General features: G+C 31.9%; 1 protein-coding gene across 1 annotated transcript in view; it reads left to right on the forward strand.

Moving 5' to 3' along the window:
- The window catches only part of LOC123671608 (hemicentin-2), a 425,727-nt gene that overhangs the window by 99,732 nt on the left and 302,043 nt on the right, over positions 1 to 23,952 (forward strand). Inside the window, exon 2 of the mRNA XM_045605573.1 lies at positions 7,318 to 7,349. The gene's annotated coding sequence lies outside the window, so the exon portion shown is untranslated. The remainder of the gene's footprint in view (positions 1 to 7,317; positions 7,350 to 23,952) is intronic.

The following is a 23,952-nucleotide window of genomic DNA, read 5'->3' on the forward strand; positions in this document are numbered from 1 at the left end:
AACCATAAGATATATAATATAAAGATAATAATATAAATATAAAGATGTAGAAGAATTGAGAGTGGGCATATGCACAGCATGCCGAGAAATTCAAGTTAAAGTTTTTCAAAACTTGAGAGCCAAATTCGAAACTGGGTTATATTTTTGTTTACAAAATAATGGACAACATTTTGATTCGCTTTGATAGGGACAAATTATTCATTATTTTAATTTTTCACTGGAATTCTTGCTATTGAAACTATTCTAATCTTTTTTCATTTTTCGACAGTACGAACAAAAAAGGTCAAAAGTAAGACATTCTTTGAAAATGCTCCGAATAACCTTCAAAATAAGATCTCACACAGCCAACTTTCCTATTTATGATTTTGGGGGTTGCTGTCATCGCGCTCACAGAGTTGATACAAACTGACTGAAACCAACCGAGGTAGAGAATGTCCCCCTACAAACCAAAGTAATCACTTTTTTTGAATTTCTGATGATTTTGCATAGGCCCAAGTCGAAGAAAGCCTTATTTGGAGGCAGTATTGAAAATGTTCAAAAGCTTAAATTAAGCAATGTGAAGAATTAATAGTAAGAAGTCTTTCGTCTTCCATTGGTCGGCAATTTCTCTTGCAAAAGAAAAGATGTATTCAAAAACAAGATGGCGGAAGTGCCTAGGTGAATATGTTTTCGTTTCATGCGAACTATGTAACTCTTCAAGGAAATATCGGCTCGAGATGTTATATATCACACACCCTCGAGTGTTCGGAACGATCTCTCACGGTTTAAAAAAAAATATTACACCATCTCTCATTTCCTACTTTTCTCATACAAAATTGATCATAATTTTTGTTTCATTTCATCTTTCATGACATAATTTTTTTTCGAGAACATTCGTTCGAATTGATGTAAAAACATTAAATCTTCATGCTGGAGTTTAAATGCTACAAAACTTGTCACATACTATCTCTTAAAGAAGATCCACCCACTGTAAATTATAGCTCTTGACAGTTTCCTTGATCAAAAACAAACGTATCAGGATAAAAGCAATTACGATGTCTCACTTAAGCGCTTCTACATCCTAAAGATGAGGAGCAATTAATGCCATGGAGCCATTTGTACATCCTAAAGTTGCCGATACTAATTGATTTTAGGATAGGAAATGTTATCTTAGGAGCTTACAGCGAAGGAGTAGAAGGAAATACGTTGAAACAGGTAGCTATTTAATCAGATTTTCAACTGCTCAACTTGGAATTGAAAGTGAATGAAATTCATATGTTATTTGATGTAATGCTAAAGAATCAGCAATTGTTCTCTCTCAATCGATTATAATTTCGAGAGAGATGAAGCCTTATCCGCAAAGAATTAAAATTTCACAGCAAAAATACTTAAACGTGAAGTTATAATAAATGTAGGTGTAGGTGATTCAAGAAATAAAGCTTTGATTAAATTGGTAAATATTAGGGATGGGACGGTATTTCAATACCGCGATTTTGGAACGGTATTTTTGAGTAACGTAGTTCGCGCGTTCAACAAACGTAAAGTAACCGGTTCCAAAGTAACGATAGTTACGTTACGCACCGGACTTCGAATAATAACATCGAAACGGTTTGGGATATTTAACGAGGTTTGGTAAATATGGATACCTCATTAAGGTTTCACGCTGAATACCACGTCTTCAGCAATACACATAGATATAACTTCTTTCACGTAATACCTAGATTACCCAAGGATGGTATATTTCCATTGGAGTTTACACCATCTGTTTTTAATGAGTTGCCCTTCGAAGATTTTAACCTTTGTTGTTATTCTGAGTCACCAAAAAAAATTATGGTTTTATGATTTTGTTATACTTGCAAACGTTCTTCTAGAATAACGTAGAGAGTCAATGAACAATGAATTATCATTCAACAGGACAGTCGACAAATAGTCTAGGTATCCCAACGGTCTCGTTTCCTTCGTTCCTCTGTCGCTGGTACTCAACTTAGTTGCAATCGCCTACGGTTTTATTACCTGTAACCACAGTTACAAAATCGCGGTATTTAGGAGCGGTATTTTTCTGGAGCGGTCGCGAATGTAACGCGACTGGTGAGTAACCGGTATTCCCATCCCTAGTAAATATAATCAGTAGTAGAGTTCGGTTGTAGAGCGCTTATTATTCCCCTAGAAGAATAATAAGAGCAGGTTGCGCTAGTAGAATTAAGGTAAGTTTTCTTCGGACAGTTTCCGTCGACCACCACGTTTCGACGACTTCATTTAACCAATTGCAATTCAAACAATCATATAGTTGGGTGGAGCTACGCGATTGCTAGAATTGCGATTGGTTAAATGAAGCCGTAGAAACGCGGCAGTCGACAGAAACTGTCCGAAGAAAACGTACCTTATTTCAGATTGTGCAGGGAAGAGTAAAGCGGATAGCACGTGTGGAATAGTACCCTTGACTATCCCACCCCCACTCTACTGCTGTGACTACTAGGGATGGGAATACCGGTTACTCACCAGTCGCGTTACATTCGCGACCGCTCCAGAAAGATACCGCTTCAAAATACGGCGATTTTTTAACTGTGGTTACAGGTAACGAAACCGTAGGCGATTGCAACTAAGGCCGCACCTACATTAGGTCCGAATTTCTCCCGATCCGATCCGATCCGACGTTGTACGATGGTCGGACGACGTCGGAAGAAAAACAAACACCTTCATCTTAATGTGAGTGCCTACAATTGAAACGAAGCTCCGAATTCTCGATTCCCGACGACTCACGACACTAACCTTCGTTTCAATTGTAGGCACTAACATTAAGATAAAGGTGTTTGTTTTTCTTCCGACGTCGTCCGACCATCGGACAACGTCGGATCGGATCGGATCGGGAGAAATGCGGACCTAATGTAGGTGCGGCCCAGTGTGACCAGATTTAGTAGAAATCTACTTTTTTAGTAGATTTTTCGCATTTTCATGGAGTTTTTAGTAGGAAGAAATCCTTTGGTAGATTTTAGTAGATTTTGGTAGTTTTAAAAAATATAACCGAGACGATTGGGAATATGGAAATTCGGATGTCTAGAATGTTTCTATGAATCAATTCATTGTTCATTCTCATTGAAGTACACGTTCTACGTGTTTCTAGAAGAACGTACCTACTTAAACATAATAAAATCATAAAACTTCTTTGGTGGCTGTCGGCTGAGAATAAATACGAAGAATGATGGAATATCCGAAGGGTGCCTCATTGAAAACAGATGGTGTGTAAACTTCCGTTGAAAATATACCATTATCTCACATTTGGTATTCTATTCAGTGGAAAAAAATATGTCTAACTGGAATTTCATCGACAAATTTGGGTGGCTGCATATTTCAGATTTCGAATGCCAAATGCAAGAGAATATTTTCGGCTATTAACCGCATCAAAACAAAAAATAGAAACAGATTTCTAAATAAAAATAGCATTATTATAACATGCTAAAGAAAGACTTAAAGAGAAAGGTGATTGTTGTCGTTTTCAACCTACAAAAAATATGCTCGATTCGATGGATAGTGAAAATTTATATAATAATAATAGTATTGTTTATTTCCAGAATTATTAGCATACAGACAATAGAATGGAAACAAGTCATATTGGCACATTATTGCCTAAAATCATTATGTATGTATCATGTATGTATCACAGAATACCTTGAATTCATACATAGAATAAGGTTCACATTTCAATATAAATTGAGATAGGGCTTTTCGAAAGGCTTTGATATCTTTAATGATCTTAATTTCTCTAGGAAGATAACTGAATAATTTAATTCCCATATACATTGCACTGCGTTCAGTAAGTGAGTATTTATGCGCAGGAAAAAATATGAGAACATTCTTCTAGTATTATTACAATTCCTGTATGCATCCCAGTAATTATTATTTTTGACGAAAAATAACAAAACTCTGAATATATAAAGTCCTGCGAGTGTCATTATGTTATTGCTCCTAAATATGCCCCTGCATGTAGACCTGAATTTCATTCCAAACATAGTTATATATATATATATTATATATATATATATGGATGTTAAAGACGATGATTTGACTGCAGATTGATACTGATTTTTCAATTATTTTTTTATGTTCAACTGTACTATTTCATTTCTTTATTTAATTTTATTTTTATCCGAAAGATTTAAGTTTTTATTTCTATTTATATCCTTTTGTTTATTTATGTAAATATATAAATTTGTTCATTTATATTTGCTATTTTGATCCTATTTGTTTTTGTTCGGTTTTTTTTCCTTTTTTTTTTGTCGTTCAAATTTTGAAATAAAATCTTGTTTTATTCTCGAATCTGAACGCATCTGTACTGTATATCCTATTCATGAAGTAAAATTTAACCATAAGAGACATTAGAATAAAGTGTATTCTGAATAATGTTAAAATATAATGCAGCGCCATCTGTGAAATTTGGTCAAAAAATATGTAAGTAGATTTTTAGTAGATTTCTGAACGGTGTTGGTAGATTTTCAGTAGATTTCTGCGGCAAGTTTAGTAGATTCACTATATTTCAATCTGGTCACGCTGGTGCGGCCTAAGTTGAGTATCAGCTACGGAGGAACGAAGGAAACGAGACCGTTGGGATACCTAGACTATTTGTGGACTGTTCTGTTGAATGATAATTCATTGTTGATTGAATTTCTACGTAATTCTAGAAGGACGTATGCAAGCACAACAAAATTATAAAACCATAAAAATTTTTTGGTGGCTCAGAATAACAACAAAGGTGAGAATCTTAGAAAGGCACCTCATTAAAAACAGATGGTGTAAACTCCAGTGGAAATATACCATCATCGGGTAATCTAGGTATCACGTGAAAGAAATTATATCTATGTGTATCTGGAATTTCATTGGCAAATTGACTGAATATTATAAATTGATAGATACTCATTTCACATAGGTGATATCTAGAATCGATTTTTTGTTTACCGTTATTTTACAGAGAATTTTTGAGTAAATTTGCATTTCCGATTGATTCAACTGAGAATAGTTCAATTGTTGAAAGTAATCTCGGACTAACTAATATACATTTGCTGCAACCAATTTTTATCGAAGAAATTATCAAAAAATATTCAAACAAACATCGAAAATATTGAAAATCATGAATCGAATTGTTTAGTTCTAATTGTGGAAGATACTATAGAAATCAAATATATTCCATTAGACACTAAAAACACAATGACAGAAATTATTTTTACGAAGTTACAGGTAAAAGAATTTCTTCTCATTGAACATGGCGCAAATGGATATAAAAAATTATAAAAGCATTGACAGGAGAAGTTTTTGATCATAATTTAGTTTTGTAAATGACACTGGCGCACTATTTTTTTTCACAAATATGAAAGTCAATGTCAGTACACACAACATTGTAGTTGCTGAAGACGTTGTATTCAACGTGAAAACTTAATGAGGTATCCATATTTACCAAACCTCGTTCAAATATCCCAAACCGTTTCGGTGTTATTATTCGAAGTCCGGTCCCGGTACACCGTAACTATCGTTACTTTGGAACCGTTTACTTTACGTTTGTGGAACGCGCGATTACGTTACTCAAAAATACCGTTCCAAAATCGCGGTATTGAAATACCCTCCCATCCCTAGTGACTACACCAATGTGAACAAACGAGTTTGGTTTTAGCAGAGGATAGTATGTCTATCAAGCTGCTTGTGTAATTCAGACATTTTCAGTAGAAAGGTCAACCTCAGTATACAACGATTTCAAATCTATATGAAATATCAGCAAACCTTATTATAGAAATAGGACAATGAGATCAGCTGCCTTCGAAGAAATTGTAAAATATATGAAAACGAAAAATTTTTTATTGTCGAATTATAACAAATAATTAACTATCTGGCGGCTCAAAATTTAAAGACATAAACTGGTTCATGTTTGCAATAACACAACATGACAAGTGATTTCTGAATGAAACTGGTCTGAAAAAATACCGAGGATAACTTGTGGAATATCATTTTAAAAACAGGAGTGCTTGCACCGGTTGTACTGATATACATATATAAGTTGAGTCTAAGGCTTGTATACATATATTTCAACCGAAGATTCCTGAGGTGAAAAAAAAACACTTTTTCCTTTTATTTTTTTTTTCAATTCGATTTTTTTTCTCTCACTTAGTATAGGGGGCATTGTGGAGTTGACCGAACTCATATGGAATTTTAGGTTCGGAAAAGATTCATCACATCAATAAAAAACAATATTCCGAATATTATTTCCTTCGATTTCATTCCATTTTCGAGATATAACTAAAAATTGTATATTTTCATGGATTTTTAACATCCTGTATCTTTTTAATCGAGCCGTATCGGAAAAAATATCAAACAAAAAATAATGTGTTCTTCAACCTCAGGAATCTTTGGGTGAAATATATGTATGAGTCAAAGAGTCACCCTGTATACCATCCATGAGCAATTCATGTTGAAAAAGAGCCTGTGCATCATATTTTCATTGAGTATACTGAAAATAAACAGTGATTGCTAGATGAATGAATATTTAATATTCTTCAAACAAAAATATTGAATGAAGTTTGCTCAGCCGTTCTTTGTATGAAATGATTTGTACTTTTATACATTTTGTCCATAATTAAATTTCTACTTCATGAATGCTGATTCTACGCGACATCGAGTCTCACATAAAATACGCTTTTCGAACAATAACCTGGCAACTGGAGGACTTCACTTTCTGACATCTAATTGATACTCGAGCTACCCTAATGAATCATTCAATTTTTCCAAGTTCCAGACACAAAGAGCGATTTTTTGTTCTCTCAAGAACCCCGTATTAATGAAAAAGTTAAATTGCAGTTGAGTCGTTATAAGTGACAAAAATGAAAGATAACCTGAAGAATTATTGGAATTCAGAACGTGATTGATCAGCATTTTCCGACAGTGAAGAGATTCGATTCGAAAGTGAATGGTAGTTTTCATCTTTCTACTTAAAGCAATTTCAGAAGTTGGAGAATACATTAATTTCTATTCACCATTTTATATAAGTGAAAAGACCCATCTCTTTGTTATGAAAGAATTGATTCCATTCTAGGACTAAGCTATTGGATATGATCTCATTATTAACCTTATCCATTCAAGATAGATATGATATCCCTGAAAATCAAATGAGGTTTCTCATCGAACACAAAAAATTGATAATTTTTATTTATAACGTCATCAGTTGACAATATTCAGAGGATTTGTTTTTATTGAATATTAGAGCAGTATTTTGAAATACCTCTCAGTTTTTTACGATATCAGCTCTTCCAATTCATTTAAACTCAGATCACAAAAATAATTATATTTTCTTTGTTCTAGGAGTTTCATCTGCTGTTTCAGGAACTTTACGGGTGAGTTAAATATCAAAATTTCGAGGAATCCACTCACGTACAATCGTTCTGAGCTTCCGGAAGACAGAGAATCACGTTATATTCAAATTCGCACTCTTTCTGTATTTCTGCGAATCCAGCAATTCTCAGCGATAAGAATCATATCTGTCAGTTTGAAGATGATTTCCGGTAGACAAAGGAAAGTGAAATGTAGCTCTTGAAGTATTCAGGATTGGACCCAGGCATAGAAGCATACCGCTGATAAATATTTATAACATAAACGCAATGCCTCAACTTCGCTCTTTTTTCTGAAGGTGCTTTTTCACAGGAAAATATAACGAATAATAAATAGTTATATGTATGACTTTTCAATTTTATTTGATACTTGTTTATAGCTCGTGTGATAAGAGAACCCTTTTTATCGCGAAGATTATTTTTGATCTAAATCATCTACAATAGAAACACATGTCTTTGACAAGTCTACAGGGCAAACAACAACGATGATGGAAGACGTCTCATCATTTAAAAACTATAATGAAAACTATAATAGACTTTTTTCTAGGAAACAATAATTTTGAGACCAATATTTGTCATGTGTATTTATAAGGATCAAATTCTAGTTAACTTTCTTTTATTTAGGTTCATTGATTCATTATATCGAAATATTTAGTTACTACACAAGTGCAGAAGGCAATAATTTTCTTCCACGACGTGGCGAGTTTTCCAATGAGCCTTCTGTATGAGTATTATACCTACATTATTTTCTCTAATTCACTAAATTTTTATTGAAATTGATGGAATGATTCCATTGATATCGTTTAGTAATTTTTGCATTGAGAAATCTGGGTTTGTTAAAACAGTTTTCTGTATAACAAAATTTTACAAATAATAGGTTAATACGTGGTAGGAAGAGTTCCGAGTACCGTCATAAATAATAATAAAATATAACCATCAAATCTGTGTGATTCTGAAATATTTTCGAACGATTTTGTTTTACAAGTTATGACAATGAATGGATTTTTCATAGAATTAGGAAAATAACAACTCATTCCTTTCTGATCAACTACTTCAATAAATTACTGTCTGAATGATCAATTATTTGATATTTTCTTCTGAGTAGGTACAATAAAGTACGTATATACCTATTAGGTGGTATCCCTAATTTTAAACTGTCAATATTGCATACGTTCTCACACAAAATGGCGTATGACTTTGTTATGGCAGTTTTCGAGAAAATAAAGGAAATTTTATTCAATAGCATGTAGCTGAAAATGAAGAATAGTGGACTGAAGTCATATTAGATTAAAGCGACGAAAATCATCGTTTAATTTCGAGTATATTCACGATCACTCAACTCATTCATTTTTTATGTCAGATGAATTGTCAGTATAGTTCGAAATTCCAATTTTGAAAGACGAATTTAGAATTTCGAGAAAGAAAACCGAGAGATAAACCAATGCGAGTAGGTTCATCATTGGGTTTTGAAAACAACACGTTTGAACTTGCTGCAAGAGTTATGTATAGAATCATCGGACAGGAGAATTTTATACGTACGGAAGGCACCTAGTTTTGAATTTAGTTACGGCTACTATTAGAAAAAGATATTCAATCATAGTACCCTCATAACTTGGACGTATCAACTTCGGGATTCATGTTTACAAGGATGAATTAAGAAGAATAGAAGGTATGTTAATAAAACTCCTTATGAACCTACTAATCTACAATGAAAGGAAATTTATCGCATGAAAGAAATTTATCGTGAAAGTAAAAAAAAATGGCGCCCATTTTTAAGCATTTTGTATGAACTTTTTCCAAATTTATTAAATATTTTGGTAGTTGAAAGTTCTGTACGAAATCAACGCTAAAATTTTGTTTGTGGCTATGGGTAGTTGTGACCAGAAAACATTCTGAAAGAACAAAATAATTATCATACCAAGACATTTTCTTTCGAGAATTTTAGTCGCGAGTTATCTTCAGAGATGATCTCATGATTTTTGGTTTGTTAAAATTATAGATATCGACTAAAATAAAGAAAATGTACGATTTAAATACGCATCAATCTTAAGACCACATTCGTGAAATATTCATACTGGAATAATCGAATAGGGGGGAGCTGTTAATTTCAGATGTATCGATACAAATCTCAAGTTGTTTTCACATTATAAAATGTTTCTATCGATCGAAAAGTTTTGTTTCAATGCTCGACAAAATCAGATATCACCATGAATTGTGGTTGGTATTTCCATCCTAAATTTTCGTTGGCAAGCTATTTGGATATCGGCCAATCAGATTCCCATTTGGGTAAGGAATAGATGAGAACGTTGGTTTTATAGATCAAACTGTTCAAGTCCAATGTGAATATGGCTCAGTGGATTCCAATGCCTTCGGGAACCGCAATGTGGCTCACAGAATAAATGAAGCGTTTTAAGAACGTTTAGTTTTAAGTTAGTCTACAATAAATTTTCAAAGATATATTGTGGCATTTAGTCCAGTCGAATATGATTCGTAGAATCCATTTATTTCTTTATACTGGATTTAAATTTCAGTCTTGCCATTTCAGAGAATTCACCCCAAAATTGTATGATATTTACCTATAGATATAATACTATTCACATCTTCAAAATATGGTCGATAATTTCCTACATCTGGCTATCTATCAACTACCTCTTTTTCTCTCTTCTTTTAATCTTGATATGATAGGATATGAAAGTTCGTTATCCAAGAACTTTCAGAATTTTTCATTAATTTCAATTATTTCAATGCCAAATTGAAGATACATTCTTTGGTATTAAAAAAAAAACCAGAAAAAATTTCCAAAAATGTTGATAGCCTATTTATTCAGTATGTACTTACAGTTCACTTCATTAACACCCTATGGAACAGTTCGAAGAGGATGTAGTTTACGTTCAGTTTAACACAAAAACCATCCTCATCGCCATCTTTAATTTTATTTCACCTTGATATCCTGATTTATTTTGTAGATACACGTATTCAAATACTTCAATAAGAATCCCTGCTTTCGGTGGAATTTATAAATACGCCTAGCTCTATTATGGAACAGGCCGGTATATCAAGAGCAGCTTGTACCGAATGTGGACATTGTTCTTCATCCTATACTACCTAAAACACACTTAACGAGCTGCGTTTTGCTTAAAAATTTGAATGTGATGCAATTCCTTAAGATATAACTATTCGTCTTCTCAATTCGCTGTCTATTTCAATATAAACATATATTTCAAAGTAATGAATTAAATTTTTACTTTGAATGACAAACTTTCTTCAAAAGAGGAGCAAATACCATGTTTTATGTTTTTTAGAATACGATCCTGTTTCTCTCGTGATAATATTTGATGTTATCATGTTCAATACGATATATCCGCATATATCGAATTTTATAGCTTTCTGATCAACTTTTCTTCATTCTATAATTCTCAGTACTGAAATATTAATTAGAAGTATGTATCAGGGAACTGTGAATTTTTTAGAAAAAAAAAATGAGGTCTTTTAATTTCTACATATTTCCGAGCTTATTATATTATTCATTTTAATTCTAGTCATATAGCCATAGTCTGTTACATTTGCGCTTATCCTGTTCCTCAACTGCTCCCGTGAAGAGTTTCAATGGCATATCTTTCAAATAACCACACAGAAAATAATCGAGAGAAGTTAGATCCGGTGACCTTGATGTCCATGTCTGAGTGTTACCATTTTATAAATTGAAAAAAAAATACGTTTGAAGTTTCTGAAGAATTCAATTTTCAATATTTAAATTGGCTCTGAAGCAAATAGACTTACAGTTTTTGTTTTGCGAGAGGATTAGCTATTTTGTTTCGGATGATATCCCTAGTTTCGAAATAATTCACAGTTTCAAAGGCAAACTTCTAATCAATATCAACAGCGTGCTGAGGTTTTTAGAATGAAGAGAAGATTATCAAAAGGCTATGAAATTCAGCATGCCAGCTGATAACATCGAATATCATCACGAAAGAAATAAAAACAAGGCCGTTTCTCGAAAAAGTTACAAAACACATTAATTCTTCCGTTTGCTACTCTCTTGAAAAACGTGGGAATAATATAGATTTCGAAGTCTACAGGAAAAACTTAATAATCTGCGTACTGCCCTGCAAATATTAAAAATTCATGAAACGAGGGATTGTAAAGTTTTACCAGTTAGGTGATTATCGTAAAAGAGATATGTAATTACAGGATAAAGAAAAATAGAACATTTCAATTTTTTTTGGGTTGGACTAACCAATACCCGTATGAAATTGACACGATAGCATCTCCCAATTGTGTGTTTCTTGGTTACTCATCAAAATTTACTCATCACAGATGGCCTGAGATCTACTAAAAAGCTAGATTTATACTTCAGAGGATTCAAGATTATTTCGAAATATCAGTATTTGGTTATTTGTTGAGCATTGTTATGTGCTGAATATTGAATCTTTCGAAATTATGTTACAAATATTTATTATTGTACAGTGCATCCCATTTTGGGTGAGACTGCCAGGTTTCTCGCTTGTTATTTAAGATAGAGCCTTGCGGTTTTCACGTTCCTGTCCTACTTTTTCGTGAAACTCAAGTTGGTCCAATCAGATTTTGCACAACTGTTTCCGTTCAAGAGATACAGGGTGATTTTGGAAATTGATACTTTTCGGACACCTCCCTTATCTCCGGAGTTATTAGAAATAATGCTGAGCTAAAAACTACGTCTGAATCAGAATTTTGCGTAGAATCCAGTGGCGTACCCAATTTTTTTTTTCGGGGTATGGTTTTGAAGATTCAACACAAACCTATATTTTTTTTAATGGAACACCCTGTATATCATCACTTCGTTGAATTCGTTATTTTTTTCCCTTCAAAATGATGTATGATACTATATAGGTAGAATGGTCAGAAATGTTAAAAAAACACTAAAACATCAAATAATGATGATTTTTTGTTAATGAGCAATGGATTTCCCATATGAAAAAAAGGTTCAATTGGATAATTTTAATTTGTGATTTTTATAAATAGTAGAGTAAGCAAACAAAGATAATACACTCATCACTAACATGAAAAACAAAACGTAGGTACCTACCTAATAGCAACAAATAAATAATACAAAAATTCATAAACATTGCATGATATCTTACAGCTTAAACTGTTCAAATTACTGTCCATTTTTTCTCTAATACATAATTGACAAAACTTTTCAATACGCAGGAGTGTATTTAATATTATGAAAGGGCGGTTTTGTGAATCCTGGAAAACTGCCTCTCTTGATGCACGAAGTTCTTCGAGACTGTTATGTCTTTTACTGTAGTATATTATATGTATTAGGGAAAATGGACAGCAATTTGAACAGTTTAATCTGTAAGATATTATGCAATGTTTATGAATTTTTTTATTATTCATTTGTTGCTATTAGGTAGGTACCTACGTTTTGTTTTTCGTATTAGTGATGAGTGTATTATATTTGTTTGCTTACTCTACTAGAAATGAAAATCACAAATGAAAATTATCCAATTAATCTTTTTTTTATATGGAAAATCCATTGCTCATTAACAAAAAATCATAATTATTTGATGTTTTAGTGTTTTTTTAACATTTCTTACCATCCTACCTATATAGTGTCATATATCATTTTGAAGGGAAAAAATAACGAGTTCAACGAAGTAATGATATATAGGGTGTTCCATTGAAAAAAATATAGGTTTGTGTTGAAACTTCAAAACCATACCCCGAAAAAAAAAATTGAGTACGCCACTGGATTCTACGCAAAATTCTGATTCAGACGTAGTTTTTACCTCAGCATTATTCCTGATAACTTCGGAGATAAAGGAGGGGTCCGAAAAGTATCAATTTCCAAAATCACCCTGTATCTCTTGAACGGAAACAGTTATGCAAAATCTGATTAGACCAACTTGAGTTTCACGAAAAAGTAGGACAGGAACGTGAAAACCGCAAGGCTCTATCTTAAATAACAAGCGAGAAACCTGGCAGTCTCACCCAAAATGGGATGCACTGTACGTTCATCAACTGCTAATGAATCATCGTGAAAATTATGGTACATCTGGCATCTGGGCTAGAGTAACAAAATCTGCTCAAAATACCGGTTTTTTAAACCTTTACAAGCTTTGAGCTTCCGATAGGTCTGAAAATACCTTGGGGAATCGGGATAGAAAAAAATGAAACATACCCGAATCACTCATTATAGTATTAATTGAAACTGAAACGTTTCACTTCTGACGAATTCCTGTCGAGAGTTCTGGACTGATTTTTTACTTTAACATTTTATAATTTTATCATTCCGTCACCCTGAGGGTAGTTCCATCGAACATTTTTTGTTTGAGTCCTCGTTTCAACACCAATTTTCTTCACTTCTCTATCTCAATAATTTTTTTCTCATACCTTTATAACACTGATTTGCTAAAGAATTTAGGAAAATATTCTATCAATTCAGACTCATTCAAAATTAACGAGTTTGTAAAACATTATGAACTCTATCTTCCAGTTGAAGTTTTTTGAGAATTCGAACAATGAATTCACTGTCAATTTTTCACACAACCACAACTAAACAAAGTTATATAGTCCAAAATTTCGAATACCTGATAAAATATTGATATTATTGTTTCATGATTGGATGTTGTGGATACACCGTCGAATGGTTTTCATCACGCATATTTGGCTTCGTTTTGTTTGGAAGCTATTCAGTCCTGAAACAATGCCATCAGATTGCGTAGACTATAGATATTTTATTGTGAACAGACGAGGCTTTTAGAACGCGCTTGATTATTTCATCAGAAGACCAGTTATGCGTAGATTTCCTCGTCAGAATCGAGTGGTAATGACTCGCCTACAGCAGATTCCTCATTTCTGATTTGCAGCTAGTTAAAATCTTTGTTCTGGAATATACATTGCCATTAACCATTCATGCAGGTACTATTTAGCCAGTATCCTGAATTGTGGTAATAACGTGATGACCTCGGTAATGATCGAATGAATAAATCATTTTCTCTACGACTGCTATAGAAATAGATCGGAATGTAGCTCTTCTTATTTGGAATTTAATGACAACATTCGATCATTTGATTGATATGTTATAATAACACCGCAACAACTAATTCCGTAGCATTCTGACTGAATTTTCATTTCTCCACTTGTTCCGGAATGAATATTACGAAATTATTTCGATGACATAAAAACTAAATTCTATTTGTGATCCGACTTTATTATCAGTCATATTGATTTTTTAATGCCATAATTCAACATTTAGCATTGAAACAAACCTCAGAGTAATAAACATGATAGAGGAAACATATGTTTTTTCAGAAAGCAAATTTTATCCCCAACATGAATTTGACATGAAGCGCGTGGAAATGAAAACATATCAGTGATACGATATTTCACTCAATTCGCGAGTTTCTCCACAGAGAACGCACTTCTTATGTCCAAAGTGAATCAACATTTCATATTAACTCAAAACATCTTGAAATAAATACCTTTATATATCAGAAATTCAGAAAACAACCTTCAAGTGCCCCAAACGACGTGAAACAACCGATGACACTAGGAGACCAAAAGTTGCTAAACCTTGAATTTCAGCAGGTAGAAACAGAAAATAGTAAATATTCTGCTTATTATAAATTCAACAATTAGGAAATATATCGGATTCCAAATATTCAAATTTGCATATTTAATGGGGAATAACTCGAATAAATATATTTCATTCAATATAATATACATTCATTACGATATAGTTAAATTGTGGATTCGAAAATATTTCACAATCCGACAATGTTATCTAACCATGTTGGGGACATGTGAAAATTGCGTGTACTTTCTCTATCTATGTTCAATACTCTATGGAACAAACAAAACTGGCAGCATCTACCGAATTAGATCACAGTATTCAAAGTACTCCTCCTGAAATTATTAAATCTGCTCCGAAAGATTACTGCCTCAGAAACCAAAGGATATACTGTTATGGAATGGTATTATCAACTTATAAAATCAATGAGAATACATTACCAGACTCTATCCTTCGGAAACTACAGCAAATTCATCAAATAGATAATAAATTTTAACTTGATATGATCCAATAATTTTAAAAAAAAGTAGAGTAACTTTATTCATTTATTCCATTCATTTGCACATTATAAAAGTAGCATAAATCCAATATTTCTAAAGTACTATATCAATATTCATTCAAAACATCTCAGGATCTGAAACAAAATGAAAATATCAATAAAATTCAAGTTCAATTTGATAAAATCAACAAAAGATATTCAATTCAAGTATCAGGAACCATTTATATATCATGTAAATAATGTTAAAAGAGTCAAAAGACTGAATATTCAATTTTCATTCAAAATGATAAAAAATAATCATTTATTTTATATTTCCTATGTTAATTTTCATGAAATAGCTTGTGATCTAGTGAATTACATCTAGATACAATCTCAAAAATGTAATACTAGCCAAAATTCCTAATAAAATTGTAAATAATGGATAGGGATAGGATATCGAATGATAAATCAGGGATTCCAAAGTAATTAATGTCTCAAACATACAAAAATGTATATATTTCATTAGATTATAGTATAATTTAAAAATATGTAGTAGATTTTAGGAGTTATAGATAGAAATCTTTGAATATTAGGCCAAAGAAAATGAATATTAGAAAAATTTCCAAATTGTATATAGAATATTTGAAAATTTTGTAACTTCGAATCGACCGAATGCAACATATGTGGTACTAAAAGATGCGGAATTAAATGAAGAAATTAACTAGATCAAGATTGAAGAGAGAAAACTTACCTCAAAAGAGAAAATTGCGAAAGCATCATATTTGGAAAATTTTTTGACATCCAAGGCAATCTTGATTTCAAGAAAAAATTGAAAATCTATATAAAGCCCAGCCGAATGACAGCTAATCAGTCAGTAAAAAACCATTGTAGAGAGCACGTCACCTGACTCAAGAAATTTACCTGAAATAATTGATAAACGAAAGAATTTATTTACGAAAATTTGCAAGATATTAAAATTGTTAAATACGTACCTGAAAATCATTGTGAGAAGAAGTGGAAAATTATTTAATCAATTTCAAGAAGAAATTTCCTGGATTCAAGCAAGTTGAAGCAATATCAAATGGAAAATGGATTCAAAACAATGCAAATGAATTAATACGAATTAAGGTTATAATCCATTCGAGGTTAGGAGCATAGAAGACGATACCATACCATAACATAGAACACTGATGAGGTCGATGAAGATTTAAATACGTAAATATAAGATTAGATTAATATAAATTTAGTTATTAGATAAGAATTTCTTTATAGTTAGTGAATTTTGAAAATATTAATTAAATTAAAAAAAAAATATAATTGAATTTGAATGAACCCTCCTGAGATATATATAGTCGGCGCAAAATTAAAAAAAAAATATAGTTTCAAATTTAGTTATTGGATCAAATCAATTTAAATCAAATCAACAACAACATAATCACAACTTGAATATATACACGATCCATACCAATTGGCGCCCAACGCGTGGCTTATATTAATTCAATTACAGCAGGCTTATATTAATTCAATTACAGCATGATTATATTAATTCAATTACAGCATTATTTTAAAAAAATTCCAAATTAATACATAATTGTTGGAATCATATCATTGATTATATAAAAAAAAAAAAATGGAAACAAGAAGTAAAATGAAAATTGGAGAAAAAGGGGATGAAGAAGAAAATGCAAGAGGAAATATGGAAATAAATGAAGAAAATAGAAAAGAACTGAATTTATGGGATATAATGAATGCATTAAAAAAATTTGAAGAAAATATGAATAAAATATTTGAAGATCAGTCGAAAATATTGGATGATCAGTCGAAAATATTGGATGATCAGTCGAAAATTCTGGATAAAAATTTGAAAGAAATTAAGGAAGAAAATATGAGTAAAATATTGGATAAAAATTTGAAAGAAATTAAGGAAGAAATGAAAATTAATTTGGCAGATAAGATAATTGAAATGGAAAAGAATCTTGGGAATGTATTAATGATTTGCAAGGAAAGGTTATATACCAAAAGAAATAAAGTACAAAAAGAATCTTCAGCTGAATTAGATACAGAAAGTAAAATATATGAGGAGAATTTGGAGATTTGTGAAACTGAAGTTCACAATCTAACAGAAGGAAATCTGAGTATTATATATAATGATATCGAAAAACAAAATGAGAAAATTGAGAAGTCGAATGAAAAATTGAAAATTTTAGGAGAGATTAACATGAATTTCAATGAAAAATTAATAAATCAGTATACAGCACCTTTAATAGAATTTTCAGAAAATAAAAACAAGATTGATCAAAATATATATGAGCTAGAAAATCCACAAAATTTAATAGAAGACAAATATTATGAAAATAAAGAGATAATTCTGAATTATAACAGTATAAGGGATCCTCAAGCGAAACCATCAGAACGATACATTCAAGAAGTAGTGAAATATTCAAGAAAACTTGTCAATAGAGAACAAAACAAATGGGATATACAATTAAACAGAGTGGAATTTTTGTTGAATACAATGCATAATACAGTTAGAGAAGAAACAAATTTATATTCAATGAATCAAGAAAGAAATTGTTACAAAACAAGTCATATAAATAATGAAGACATCATGAAGAAGGTAAAAGTAAGGTTGAAAAAGAATAGAAAAACATACATAAAGAAAATGGAGAGAAGGAATAGAAGGAAATATGTGAAGTTTAAAAAAAAAAAAAAAAGGAGATTTGGTTATTGTACGATTCCACAGGGTAACAGACAAGCGGAATAAGATTTGTGCGAAATTAAAAACTACATTCGAGGGACCATATATAATAGATAATGAGAATGGTTTGAACAGTTATGTATTAAAAGAATTAGAAACAGAAAGAATAAGAGGAATTTTTCATATTAATGATTTATATGAATTCATCCAGACAACGAATGAAAGTTAATTTAAATTTCAATCAAATTTCAAAATTTTGGAGAAATTTTAATATTTTAAATTTTATATTGAAAATAAAAAATTTCAAATATTAAATTTGGGGAATTGTTATGGAATGGTATTATCAACTTATAAAATCAATGAGAATACATTACCAGACTCTATCCTTCGGAAACTACAGCAAATTCATCAAATAGATAATAAATTTTAACTTGATATGATCCAATAATTTTAAAAAAAAGTAGAGTAACTTTATTCATTTATTCCATTCATTTGCACATTATAAAAGTAGCATAAATCCAATATTTCTAAAGTACTATATCAATATTCATTCAAAACATCTCAGGATCTGAAACAAAATGAAAATATCAATAAAATTCAAGTTCAATTTGATAAAATCAACAAAAGATATTCAATTCAAGTATCAGGAACCATTTATATATCATGTAAATAATGTTAAAAGAGTCAAAAGACTGAATATTCAATTTTCATTCAAAATGATAAAAAATAATCATTTATTTTATATTTCCTATGTTAATTTTCATGAAATAGCTTGTGATCTAGTGAATTACATCTAGATACAATCTCAAAAATGTAATACTAGCCAAAATTCCTAATAAAATTGTAAATAATGGATAGGGATAGGATATCGAATGATAAATCAGGGATTCCAAAGTAATTAATGTCTCAAACATACAAAAATGTATATATTTCATTAGATTATAGTATAATTTAAAAATATGTAGTAGATTTTAGGAGTTATAGATAGAAATCTTTGAATATTAGGCCAAAGAAAATGAATATTAGAAAAATTTCCAAATTGTATATAGAATATTTGAAAATTTTGTAACTTCGAATCGACCGAATGCAACATATGTGGTACTAAAAGATGCGGAATTAAATGAAGAAATTAACTAGATCAAGATTGAAGAGAGAAAACTTACCTCAAAAGAGAAAATTGCGAAAGCATCATATTTGGAAAATTTTTTGACATCCAAGGCAATCTTGATTTCAAGAAAAAATTGAAAATCTATATAAAGCCCAGCCGAATGACAGCTAATCAGTCAGTAAAAAACCATTGTAGAGAGCACGTCACCTGACTCAAGAAATTTACCTGAAATAATTGATAAACGAAAGAATTTATTTACGAAAATTTGCAAGATATTAAAATTGTTAAATACGTACCTGAAAATCATTGTGAGAAGAAGTGGAAAATTATTTAATCAATTTCAAGAAGAAATTTCCTGGATTCAAGCAAGTTGAAGCAATATCAAATGGAAAATGGATTCAAAACAATGCAAATGAATTAATACGAATTAAGGTTATAATCCATTCGAGGTTAGGAGCATAGAAGACGATACCATACCATAACATAGAACACTGATGAGGTCGATGAAGATTTAAATACGTAAATATAAGATTAGATTAATATAAATTTAGTTATTAGATAAGAATTTCTTTATAGTTAGTGAATTTTGAAAATATTAATTAAATTAAAAAAAAAATATAATTGAATTTGAATGAACCCTCCTGAGATATATATAGTCGGCGCAAAATTAAAAAAAAAATATAGTTTCAAATTTAGTTATTGGATCAAATCAATTTAAATCAAATCAACAACAACATAATCACAACTTGAATATATATATACGATCCATACCAATACATACCTACTTGGTGGTCCAACAAAATCTTAACACCTCGATTTTCCGACTTCAAAATGAAAATATAGAAAATCGATCAGACCTGTCAATTTCTGATTCGAGGGGGAACAAATTTTCCGCTTTTGTCAACCCTCTCATGGAGGTGAGCTCAACCCCTTGAGTTCGAATAGGGATTTGGTGTGTTATTTTGAAGATCGTACCGAGTAGGTACTATCTGACTTAAATTTATTTTCATAATATCCATCTATAAAGATATAACAGCGAAAATCGTGAAAGAAGAATTTATCTCGAGAATATTATTTGTATCCGACACATTTCAAAATCAATTAGTAGAAAGTACTCTTCCACTATTTTACCTGTCATTTCCTAATCGATGGAAATTTCGTAGCGAAATTTCCGATAGTACTTGATTAGAACTCCAAAATGAGGTATTGCACCCCTCATCACTATTCAAAATCAAGGAGTTGTACTCACCTCCGTTAGGGAGTTGCAATTAAGGGGATGTGAAGAGGGGAAAAGTTGTTCTCCGCGAATCAGAAATTCACGGGTCCGAGCGATTTTCATTTCATTTCAAAGCCGGAAAGTTGTGGTATTAAGTTTTCGTTCGACCACACTGTATAAGTAAGGGAAAATATTTTACTCATTTTATGCGCTGAAAGGAAGATATATTTCCTTCTCGGAAATAGTGTTTCTGGTTTCTGGTATAGTTTCATGATTTGAAGTTAAATTATCAATTCGTAGTGATTTTTTTCAGTATAGTTCTGGTGTTCAGTGCATAAGTCCTAGTTAGTCATTTAAGAAACCATTACAAGAAAAGTACTAGTTTTTGATTAATTCAAAACACTGAAAATTAAAAGAAATAAAAATTAATAAATTAAGAACTGGCAACTATATGCTATAATTCCATGTGATATCGTCATGTGTCCTATAAATCATATTTTGGTTTTCACATTTCTTGTTTGAAATAAATGTTTTTGGATATCTTGAAGTTTTTATTTACTTAATTATACAGGTCAGGCTTTAGGATTAGTGCCGTTGGGTACTGAAGAAAGCCAGTTCTTGTTAAATGTCTATGGTTCCACCCTGCATACTAAGTTTTATTTGATAATTTGCTGCATGATTTTAATTGACTTCAGGTATTTTTTTTCTTTCGAATTATTTTTTTTTTGCTTCGAGGTGTAAGAATGAGACTTTCATTCCATTAAAATCTTAGAAATATAGTGTTTGTGTTACAACTTGATATATTATTCCTTCAATTCAGCGAACTGCCCTCCTTTTCGAGTAATATGAACGATGGATCATCCGATTCGGAAAACTGTCTGACGATCAGCGCAGACTCCCGAGATGGCACCGTAAGCTCAGATGTTCCCGTCTCGCTGGAGACGTACGTTGTTCAGGCTCGTTCCATTGCCGCCTCTAGTAGACAGGATCGAAAAACGCGGGGGTCGAAAATAATAAAACTGTCATGAAATGTGTTCACAACATTAGATCCACAAAAATTAACATGGAAAACTCTAAACATAGACCTGAAACAAGATCTATCCAGAGTCCAGACACCTGAACTTTCGTCGGATAGTGTTCTCAACAATAAAGCATTTTCATCTATCGATCCCAATTCGATAAAGCAATGTTTTTTGATAACTTACATAATGGGATATTCATTTTTTTTTTATAATAACTGCATCGATTACTGCGATCATTGGCCGATTAGTTTTTTGGTCGCGTAATACGTTCATTCAAATTTGTTGTATACACATATACATAAATCAATATATTCTCCGTATATAAATTATTTATGGGCCAGAAATAATTAACATGTATATAGACTAAAAGGTGTATATGGACAAAAAAGTGTATACAGATATGTTTCGATTATTTTCAAATAACAAATTGTGTTGCGTCAAGTGAATTTCACGCAAACTTTACGGGCATTCAGAAAGACGCATTTAGGTCGAAAAACCAACCCCAGCAGGTACAGCGAGGGCTAAAAATAGAACAAGAGCATCCTTGGCGCCACATTGTCGCTACATATGGTCATCCTGAAGTCACATCGTAGGGCAAGGAATGAAGACGTGGACCAATCAGGGACTTGGATTGCGCTTCGGTATGCAAAATCCAAAGCGACACTTAACATCCCCAGGAAATCGGGGTACCATATTCAGTGCGCTCGTAGCTGTTACCTTGTAAACACATAACTTGTTCAGCCAAATTCAATATATCAGTTAAGAACTCCGGTGTTTCATTATCCCAATTTAATAGAATTACAGTTGATCGATTCAACCAAAAACAAATTGTGTTCGCTACATTATTCAGCTGATATTTGGTGTATTTTCCGCATTCGTAAGATAAGTGTATTGTATGACACTTAGTTCTACATTACATTGTTCATATTGAGATTTTTGTTCTCTCTTCAATAAGTAGAGGTGTGTTAGTTATGTTATTTCTTATCTAGGTGTTGTTATCTATGGGTATGCTGTCTTAATACATTGTTTGAATTCTTTTAATGTATTTTCAGTGTCAGTCCATCTGCCCTGCCAGTGATTGCGATTATTTTGTTTTTGAAAGTGCTTTTCATTATATTCATTATACTCCGAGATATAATTTGCCATCGCTGACCGTGCTTTGGAGAAGCTTACTCTCACTATTAACAATATGGTTCATACAAGTAGGATTGAATATAACTTTGGAGGCTGTCTCCTTTAAGATATCTGTCGAATGGTGTTTCTCAAGGGTCTGTTTTTAGTCCTCTGCTGTTAGTTCTGTATGTATCCGACTCACCATCTGTGCTTACTTCTCTTTTTGCATCGTACGCCGATGACATAAAAGTGTACAACTGGTCAGTCTATTCTAGGTGATCTGGATTAGTTGGTGAGGTGGTGCTCTGACTGATTACTTGCACTGAATCCATTCAAGTGAAATGTTTTTTATTTAGGCAGTAATAAAAAAAGAATTCCATATTCTATTGTTGGTGTTGCTGTGGAAGGTAGAATGAGAAAAGTCGATCTGGGTGTCGTCATAAGTAGTGACCTGTCCTGGAGCCCTCATATTTTTATGTATGTAATGAAGCGACACAACGTGTTTATTTAATCCAGCAGTGTTTTCTTGGTAGCCATTAGGATACGATTGCTACACTCTACAGTACAAACATCCGTCCAATTTTGGGATTTGCAGGACCTGTTTTTATGGCTAAGGCGAGATTAAGTTTGAAGTTATCATATCTCATTTAAATTAATTTGAAGATTAATTGATAAAAGTAGTTTTTCCTCCACGATTTCGTGCCAGATGCTCAGGTTTTTGAATCCCTACTACGACGCGTTACACGATTGACGTTTGGAGTGCAGACTTAGTTAACAGGACCGTTTGAGGATCATGCGTGTTGATACATTTGCGGATAGTAAATTTTGAGGAGATATGATAGATACATTTAGGACATTCAAAAGATTATTTGGTTGGACAAAAACCAGCTCAGAGGGCATAACCTGAAACTAATGCGAGAGAGATTTTATACAAGAAACCGTGAAAACTTTTCGAGCAATCGGGTTTCTGGATGTTGGAATCGATTTACTCATCTTGGAGGTCCCTCAGTTTCTGAGGAATTTCAAATTCATTTTCATTCAATCAATTCATCAATTTGATATTGAATGAAATGCAATTAGCGACATCAAATTATTTGATTAGCAAATTTCGTAAAAAATTATATCTTTCATAAGTAATTATATGAAAAGTAGCTGTATATCAATTGAAACCATCAACGAGTTTGAAATCATTAAATCAAGAAATGAAAACTCACATGTCCAAAGCAGTAGGAATAAATAACTTAACTTAATATTTATTGGATCATAGCGATAATTGATTGGATATTTGCAATCAATTTCTTACAAGCCCCAACACTTAGGGGTTGTCCATTAATCACGTGATCTTTTTTTAGCATTTTTTAAACCCCCCTCCCCCATTGGTGATACGTAGTGAGGTTTAAGACCACCCCCCCTCCC

Source organism: Harmonia axyridis, chromosome 1, assembly GCF_914767665.1.
Source record: "Harmonia axyridis chromosome 1, icHarAxyr1.1, whole genome shotgun sequence".
NCBI classification, from domain to species: Eukaryota; Metazoa; Arthropoda; class Insecta; order Coleoptera; family Coccinellidae; genus Harmonia; species Harmonia axyridis.